The sequence below is a fragment of the Lactuca saligna genome, chromosome 8 (assembly GCF_052625555.1).
Source record: "Lactuca saligna cultivar CGN05327 chromosome 8, ASM5262555v1, whole genome shotgun sequence".
Lineage (NCBI taxonomy): Eukaryota > Viridiplantae > Streptophyta > Magnoliopsida > Asterales > Asteraceae > Lactuca > Lactuca saligna.
The window spans coordinates 60,441,301-60,449,848 of NC_136424.1; the positions used below are offsets into that span (position 1 = coordinate 60,441,301).

Sequence of the window (8,548 nt, forward strand, 5' to 3'; positions counted from 1 at the left end):
TAATTTCTACCCTTGCTTTCAGGAATTAAGGGAATCGTCGCTCCTTTTTCGCCTCCATCTTTCTATCTGTTGCAGAAACTAGAAAGACGACATACACACACAGTTAATGCATTCATCTTTTTGATTTATTTATAGGTTTGTTTTCTACACCATTCCAACCTCTTGCTTTGCATTTTATACGATTTTTGTTACTGTTTTCTTCTTTTCCCTCATTTTTTCACCATTTTCTGTTTATATATATATATATATATATATATATATATATATATATATATATATATATATATATATAAAGCTTTTGTGTGCTTGCTTTTTTCTTCGGGGCTATCTTGATGTTGATTTTGGGTTTTTGTTGAACACAATTATGATATGTGTTCTTGATGTCAACTGACATTCACTCAATACCTCAAGAACATTTAACACCATCTTGCAAATACCATTTTTTATCGTATCAGCAGATGAAGATAAACAAAAAAGGGAATAAAAAAGGAGTCGATTTGCATCAGGTAGCAATTCAATCTTCAAATATGTTTCTTGCTAGATTTTTTTTTGTTAGTGATGGAACAAGTAATATGATAGTTAAATATATCTTTTTTTGTATTCGCTTTTAGTTGTAGAAAACGATAGAATAGACAAAGAAGTTATCGTCAAAAGATATTAGGTGAGTTATCCAGAGTTCAGATTGATTAAGTAGTTGGTAAAATAATATAAAAAATTGGTCAATATTTATCTGTATGATCATAAAAAATAGAAGTGGTCAAATAATTTTATAATTTTGCCTCTAAAATAAAATTGAACTTTTTTTTGGACTAAAAAAGGGTATCGAAAAACTCCCAAAATAAGACACCCAACACTCAGATGAACACGCTCATTAAAAAAAATAAAAAACTGCTTTTATTTTTTTTTTTTCTGAATTTTTACTAATTTTCCTATTTTATGTAGATACCAACCACTTTCTTTCATGTTGATCCTCATCTTAGAAACCTTGAAATTGGCTCGGATGAATCATGAATCATGAATCATGAATCATTAATTTACTATGATTTTGGTATGATGAGAGATATTAAATCCTTGACCATAAAAAGATTGATAGATCTTTTCATGCAATTTATGAAAAAGTTGCTAAAAATGTATGAATATTTTTATTTATTTTTCTAATACTATAAAGCTTTGACACCATAATGTAGTTTTTTAGGTACTCGAATAGAATTTATATTTGGATTAAGATTAAAAAGTATTATGTTATCATTACAGATTATGAACAGTTTCATAAGTCTTGAAGCGCTTCAACCCATTGAAAACAAGTCGTCAATATGTAAAAGTTGAGAGAAGAAGTGTGAGAAAAACATTTGAAGCTCTGGAGCATTTGAGGTTATTAGGTATGTATTGTATGTAGTTTTTTAGTTTATATTCATATCCTTAAGCCGTTATTAGATGCTTAAGCTATTGAGACAAAGAAAATTGTAATGATCGTGAATTATCAAAGTTTATCATCGGGAATATTTGGGATTTTTATGTATAAAAGGTTGATTATCAAAACAAAATATATATACTTCTAAGAATTTATAAAATTTATATATTTTTCAATATAATCAACGAAAGAATGGTATTTTGCCATCAAGTTTCATTTGGCCTTATTTCTTACTTATAATATACCATCGAGGTAATGGGATACAATCCCCTTCCCATGAGACACTATACTTATATTTTTATATTTGAAGACCAAATGTGTTCTAACCTTATTCCATAATATGCATGCTTTCTAAAAGTGCAATTCTTATATGATTTATATGGTTGTATAAATTTGTATTTTTTAACAGAAGCAAGAATCGCACATGATGAGAGTCGAAGTATGTGTAAAATGGATATGAAAGTGGATGTTACCCAAAAATGGATGTTAGAAAATCAATTCCATATCCTTCACTTGTATTAACCAATACATTTGTTTTCTAAGATCGAATATAGTTAAGTCAGATGCATATGTTGTCAAAAAAGATCTGAGGTTTGGCTTATTTATTTATTTTTATTTTCCTTATAGGTAAATTGACATTTGCATTATTAAAATGATGTATGTGTGAAGTAAATATGAACAAAGAGCGTTTCTTTTTTGCAGCCATCTAAGGTTTGGCAAATGACCCTTTTACACTTCTTTTTTAGGGCGTTTTATTTTCACTTTTTGTAAAATCTTTTAACTTTTACATTATAGGAGTATTGATTATGGACTGCACATCTATACGAATTATTCTAACTTCTTGATAGCTCAATATGAAGTCACCTCATAGGAATTCGACATTCAAAAAGCTTTTTAACTTGCCACCAAATGAATTTCTAATCATTGATTTTGTCATGCTCTCCATGAGAAAATTAGCCCTTTAGGTATACTCGGACGGTTGGATTTGATTACGGACTGCACATCTACACGAACTGGTTCCTTATTATAGTTTCCAATTTCATTTTTGAAGAGTAGACTCTTCCTATATTCAAGAACTATTGAGTTTTTATGCCAACTTATTGGTACACAAAACAAGGTTTTTATTGCAACTGTTTTTTATTTTTTTATTTGTTCTTTTAGTGTATGATACAAAATTAGATGCATTAGGCCAATGTTATGAGCTATCATTTTAGGGTTTTATACCAATTGTAGTCTTGTACTCCGAAATTTTTTCATACAACAAAATTATGTTGTTTTTCCTTTTGTTTTATCCCAAAAAGAACTTAAATGAAAATGAAAAATAACAGATAATTCAACTACAAAGACAACTTATAACATTTCAGGAATAATAACAATAACATCAGAGGGGAGAGGAGTGTAAACATCATATGTGTCTAGAACTAAGAAAATCAATAGCTGCAATAAAAAATGCAAAAGAGATTGAAGGAATAATTCTTTTTGAAAGGTTAATTTTTTTTTTAAAAAAAATAATCTGTTTGTAATGAGTCAAATGTAATTCCCACAAGTGTTTGAGGACCTTCCTACACCAATCATATTATTATTATTACAACTCAATAAAACATTAACTCGAAGAAAATATAAAAAGTTGTAATTTTTTGAGTAAATTACACGAATGGTCCCTATGGTTTGGGGTAATTTGCGTGCTTGGTCCCTAACTTATTTTTTAACTCGGTAAGTCCCTAACGTTTGTTTTTGCTATGCACTTGGTCCCTGTCTTATCTAAAAAAAACTATTATTTAAATAGGAAAAAATTATAGGTTAGGTAGGGTAAAGTGAGGGGGTTGTGGTTAGGGTGTGTTTATTTAAATATTTTAAAAAATCAAGGGCAAAATAGTTTTTTTAGATAAGACAGAGACCAAGCGTGTAACAGAAACAAACAGTAAGGACCTTCCGAGTTAAAAAAAATAAGTTAGGAACCAAACGCGCAAATTACCCTAAACCATAGGGACCATTCGTGTAATTTACTCTAATTTTTTTGAAAAAAAACATGAACTTACTGAAGATCATTAACAAATCGAGTAATAGCACTAAAAGCTCCAAATGTAGCACCAATTTGTATTGCATTAATTGATACATCAACAAGAAAGAAAAAAGATAACTGACATTGGTTCCTGAACCCAAGAAGAGTATAAATTAAAAAGATATCGTATTAAAGGTACTCATATGTGACAATGTCGTCCAATTAATAAAACAAAAAATGTTGTTTACAAAGATGTCCTTCATCGGTTATAGATATTGAAGCATTTCATTATTTTCTTCAATGTTACCAATAAAACTAATTATATTTCTGTTGCTTTCTTTTTAATTATTGTGCCAACTTTTTATACTTTTATATGTATTTTTTATATGTTCATCACGTTTTACACGGGTCATAATCTAGTTATATTCTATAAGAGAACCAGATATATAATGTGTTCGATTTTTTCACCCACATGACACAGATATATAATGTGTTTGATTTTTTCACCCACATGACACAATGCATCTCGAGATAATTTGTTCATATTTTATGCAACACTACCATAGTACCACTACCTCTTTAAACTATTATATCCTATAAGATAACTAGATATATAATGTGTTTGATTTTTTCACCCACATGACACAATGCATCTCGAGATAATTTGTTCATATTTTATGTAAACATCTATTACATTTAGGTTTTTTTTTTGGAACGACAAATCTAAACTACTCCTAGCAACGCCTATGTCCCGAACGAGATTTGAACCCTCGACCTCAAGGAGGGAGAACACACCTGGTACCGCTGAGCTACAAACACTTTACTTTTAGGTCTTAAATCTGCTATATGGAATCTACATGAATCATCTATGTTAATATAATGATGATAGTAATCATTAAACACCTTAGCTAAAACTTTCATCTTCTTTGTTATTACAAATTGCTGTAACATGTGCTATTAAATGAAATTGAAACGCATTGGCTGCGGTTATGATCCTGAATGAGTGATTGTACACATATTCTATGACATGATGACTTATCCGTTCATTTTTTGTGGCAATATTTTATGTCGTATTTTCCTCATGATTACCTTAATGGATTTTCTCCTAACTCTTGATAGGGTTCTTTAATCGAGTATTCACACTCTCTCATCCTATGCCTACCCAAACCCTAATCGATTTTATCCAGACTCCACCAAGTACTAAATGGATTTTCCCCTAAACATGGTAGGTTTTAGTCAATTTTTTTCTATGGCTTTCATAAATGATCTTCCACTTTTAGAACGCGACACACACTTTCCTTGTGCGAAGTAAAGATGAGATCTCTATTGCCTTAACATGATTACGGTGATGTATTATATTCTTTTGGAAGTAAGAGACAAACTAATTGTTTTGGAACATAGGAATTAACATTTAGAATCATCTACAATCCATGAAATTTCATTATGGATTGGACCTTTTAAAGTTTCAAGCCATTGTTCTTTCTATCTTTACAATATTATTTTCATTTATTTAGGAGTTTGGGGATCTTTAAAATTCTTGAATACAATGCTATAAATAAAGCATTTCTAGTCATTCAATTTTCCCCTACTGTTGTGGTTGATTTTTGAATATAAGATCTTAGTGCCTTTATGATTTTCTCAAAAGGGTATCCCCCTTTATGAGCTCATCATAATATATCAATAAATGCAACCTCCTCGGTGGTGGATCCAATATATTACAAGTGTCGTGTGTATGGTCCCACTTAAAAATAATAGAATTGGAAATGATCGATATGAGTTGGGTTCGTGTTCAACCTATTTAATAATTGGATTGAAAATTTCAATCTAATCCAACCTGTTTATTTAAATGATTTAATATTTCCAACCCAACTCAACCTTTTAGATAAATTAGTTGTCACTAGGTTGACCGGTTTATGTAGTTCCCGACCTAACCTATTAAATAAATAGGTTAAACTTGGGTTAACCCATTTAAAATCAATTAAATAAATTATATAATTAACTATTATACCACTTAAATTATAAAACGAAAATAAAACTTCATAATTATGACAAAAGCACAATCATAATTCATAAATACAAATAAATTGTTCAAATAATATTAAAAATGTTTACTTTCACAGTGATTTTGAAGAGTGGCCAGTATTATCGGCGCTAAAAAAAGATAGAAATTAGGACTGAATTTTATTAAACGTAAATAATAATAACGCAACATTATAATTTACAAATTAATACTTTGATTAATACATAATAATATTCAAATAATTATTAAATTAAATATAGATATTAAAGTTAAATTGGTTGACTAGTTGAAAAGGGTTTGATAATTTTTACACAATCTAAACTATTTAATTAAATGGATTAAACAGTTTAACCCTTTAAGTTAAATGGGTTGAAAATCTCAATTCAACCCGTTAATTTTGGATTGGATTCAGGTTGGATTAACAGGTTGGATCGATTTTTGTCAGCTCTACAAAATACCATCCATATAATATTTTAATAAAAAAAGAAAAAAAATAAATATGAAATTGTATAATTGACCCCATTTATTATTTTGGCACCCAATCTTACCGATAAAACCCAACAAAACCTAAAAAATGCATTTTTCTATTTAATTTTCATTATATTTATCCTTTATAATCGTATGAAAACATAAGTTGGTGTTGATCTAGATCCGCCGCCACCGAACCTCCTTACATGTATCAACTTCTTGTGGTACAATTCGTCTTGTTAGCAGTAAACGTATGAAAATGTACTTTTTTAGAAAACAATAAGTCAATAATAATATATGGTCTCTGGACACACAATTTAGCAAAAAGTTAAATGGGTTGACTAGTTGAAAAGGGTTTGATAATTTTTACACAATAACTATTTAATTAAATGGATTAAACAGTTTAACCCTTTAAGTTAAATGGGTTGAAAATCTCAATTCAACCCGTTAATTTTGGATCGGATTCAGGTTGGATTAACAGGTTGGATCGATTTTTGTCAGCTCTACAAAATACCATCCATATAATATTTTAATAAAAAAAAAAGCAAAAAAAAATATGAAATTGTATAATTGACCCCATTTATTATTTTGGCACCCAATCTTACCGATAAAACCCAACAAAACCTAAAAACGCATATTTCTATTTAATTTTCATTATATTTATCCTTTATAATCGTATGAAAACATAAGTTGGTGTTGATCTAGATCCGCCGCCACCGAACCACCTTACATGTATCAACTTCTTGTGGTACAATTCGTCTTGTTGGCAGTAAACGTATGAAAATGTACTTCTTTAGAAAACAATAACTCAATAATAATATATGGTCTCCGGACACACAATTTAGTTGAAAAGGGTTTGATAATTTTGACACAATCTAAACTATTTAATTAAATGGATTAAACAGTTTAACCCTTTAAGTTAAATGGGTTGAAAATCTCAATTCAACCCGTTAATTTTGGATCGGATTCAGGTTGGATTAACAGGTTGGATCGATTTTTGTCAGCTCTACAAAATACCATCCATATAATATTTTAATAAAAAAAAAGCAAAAAAAAAAATGAAATTGTATAATTGACCCCATTTATTATTTTGGCACCCAATCTTACCGATAAAACCCAACAAAACCAAAAAACGCATATTTCTATTTAATTTTCATTATATTTATCCTTTATAATCGTATGAAAACATAAGTTGGTGTTGATCTAGATCCGCCGCCACCGAACCTCCTTACATGTATCAACTTCTTGTGGTACAATTCGTCTTGTTGGCAGTTAACGTATGAAAATGCACTTCTTTAGAAAACAATAACTCAATAATAATATATGGTCTCTGGACACACAATTTAGTTGAAAAGGGTTTGATAATTTTGACACAATCTAAACTATTTAATTAAATGGATTAAACAGTTTAACCCTTTAAGTTAAATGGGTTGAAAATCTCAATTCAACCCGTTAATTTTGGATCGGATTCAGGTTGGATTAACAGGTTGGATCGATTTTTATCAGCTCTACAAAATACCATCCATATAATATTTTAATAAAAAAAAAGCAAAAAAAAAAAATATGAAATTGTATAATTGACCCCATTTATTATTTTGGCACCCAATCTTACCGATAAAACCCAACAAAACCTAAAAACGCATATTTCTATTTAATTTTCATTATATTTATCCTTTATAATCGTATGAAAACATAAGTTGGTGTTGATCTAGATCCGCCGCCACCGAACCTCCTTACATGTATCAACTTCTTGTGGTACAATTCATCTTGTTGGCAAGTTAACGTATGAAAATGTACTTCTTTAGAAAACAATAACTCAATAATAATATATGGTCTCTGGACACACAATTTAGTTGAAAAGGGTTTGATAATTTTGACACAATCTAAACTATTTAATTAAATGGATTAAACAGTTTAACCCTTTAAGTTAAATGGGTTGAAAATCTCAATTCAACTCGTTAATTTTGGATTGGATTCAGGTTGGATTAACAGGTTGGATCGATTTTTATCAGCTCTACAAAATACCATCCATATAATATTTTAATAAAAGAAAGCAAAAAAATAATATGAAATTGTATAATTGACCCCATTTATTATTTTGGCACCCAATCTTACCAATAAAACCCAACAAAACCTAAAAAACACATTTTTCTATTTAATTTTCATTATATTTATCCTTTATAATCGTATGAAAACACAAGTTGGTGTTGATCTAGATCCGCCGCCACCGAACCTCCTTACATGTATCAACTTCTTGTGGTACAATTCGTCTTGTTGGCAGTAAACGTATGAAAATGTACTTTTTTTAGAAAACAATAAGTCAATAATAATATATGATCTTTGAACACACAATCTAGCAAAAAGTATTGGTTATTAACATAATATCCATTGCTAATCACAAAATGGCAAAACTATTGCAAACTTAAACCACAATATCAATCAACCTATGATGACTACAAATTCACATAGTACAAAATCGTGAAGTTTTATGTTCAAATTATTACAAAAAGAACACTGGACCTAGGTCATTGCCTAAATGAAAATTGTTGTACTTTTTCATATGATGTTATGGAAAAGTACCAAAAATTAAAAGCTACCACGTTAAAATATAGAAAATAGATTTTTTTTTGTTGGAAAATTATATATT

General features: G+C 29.2%; 1 long non-coding RNA gene across 1 annotated transcript; it reads left to right on the forward strand.

The window, feature by feature from the left end:
* Positions 1-339: 339 nt before the first annotated feature.
* LOC145008645 (uncharacterized) lies at positions 340-2,033 on the forward strand. The gene is made up of 3 exons (XR_013663577.1): positions 340-506; positions 1,255-1,379; positions 1,821-2,033. It is a non-coding gene; the product is annotated as an uncharacterized LOC145008645 (long non-coding RNA).
* The last annotated feature ends 6,515 nt before the right edge of the window (positions 2,034-8,548 follow it).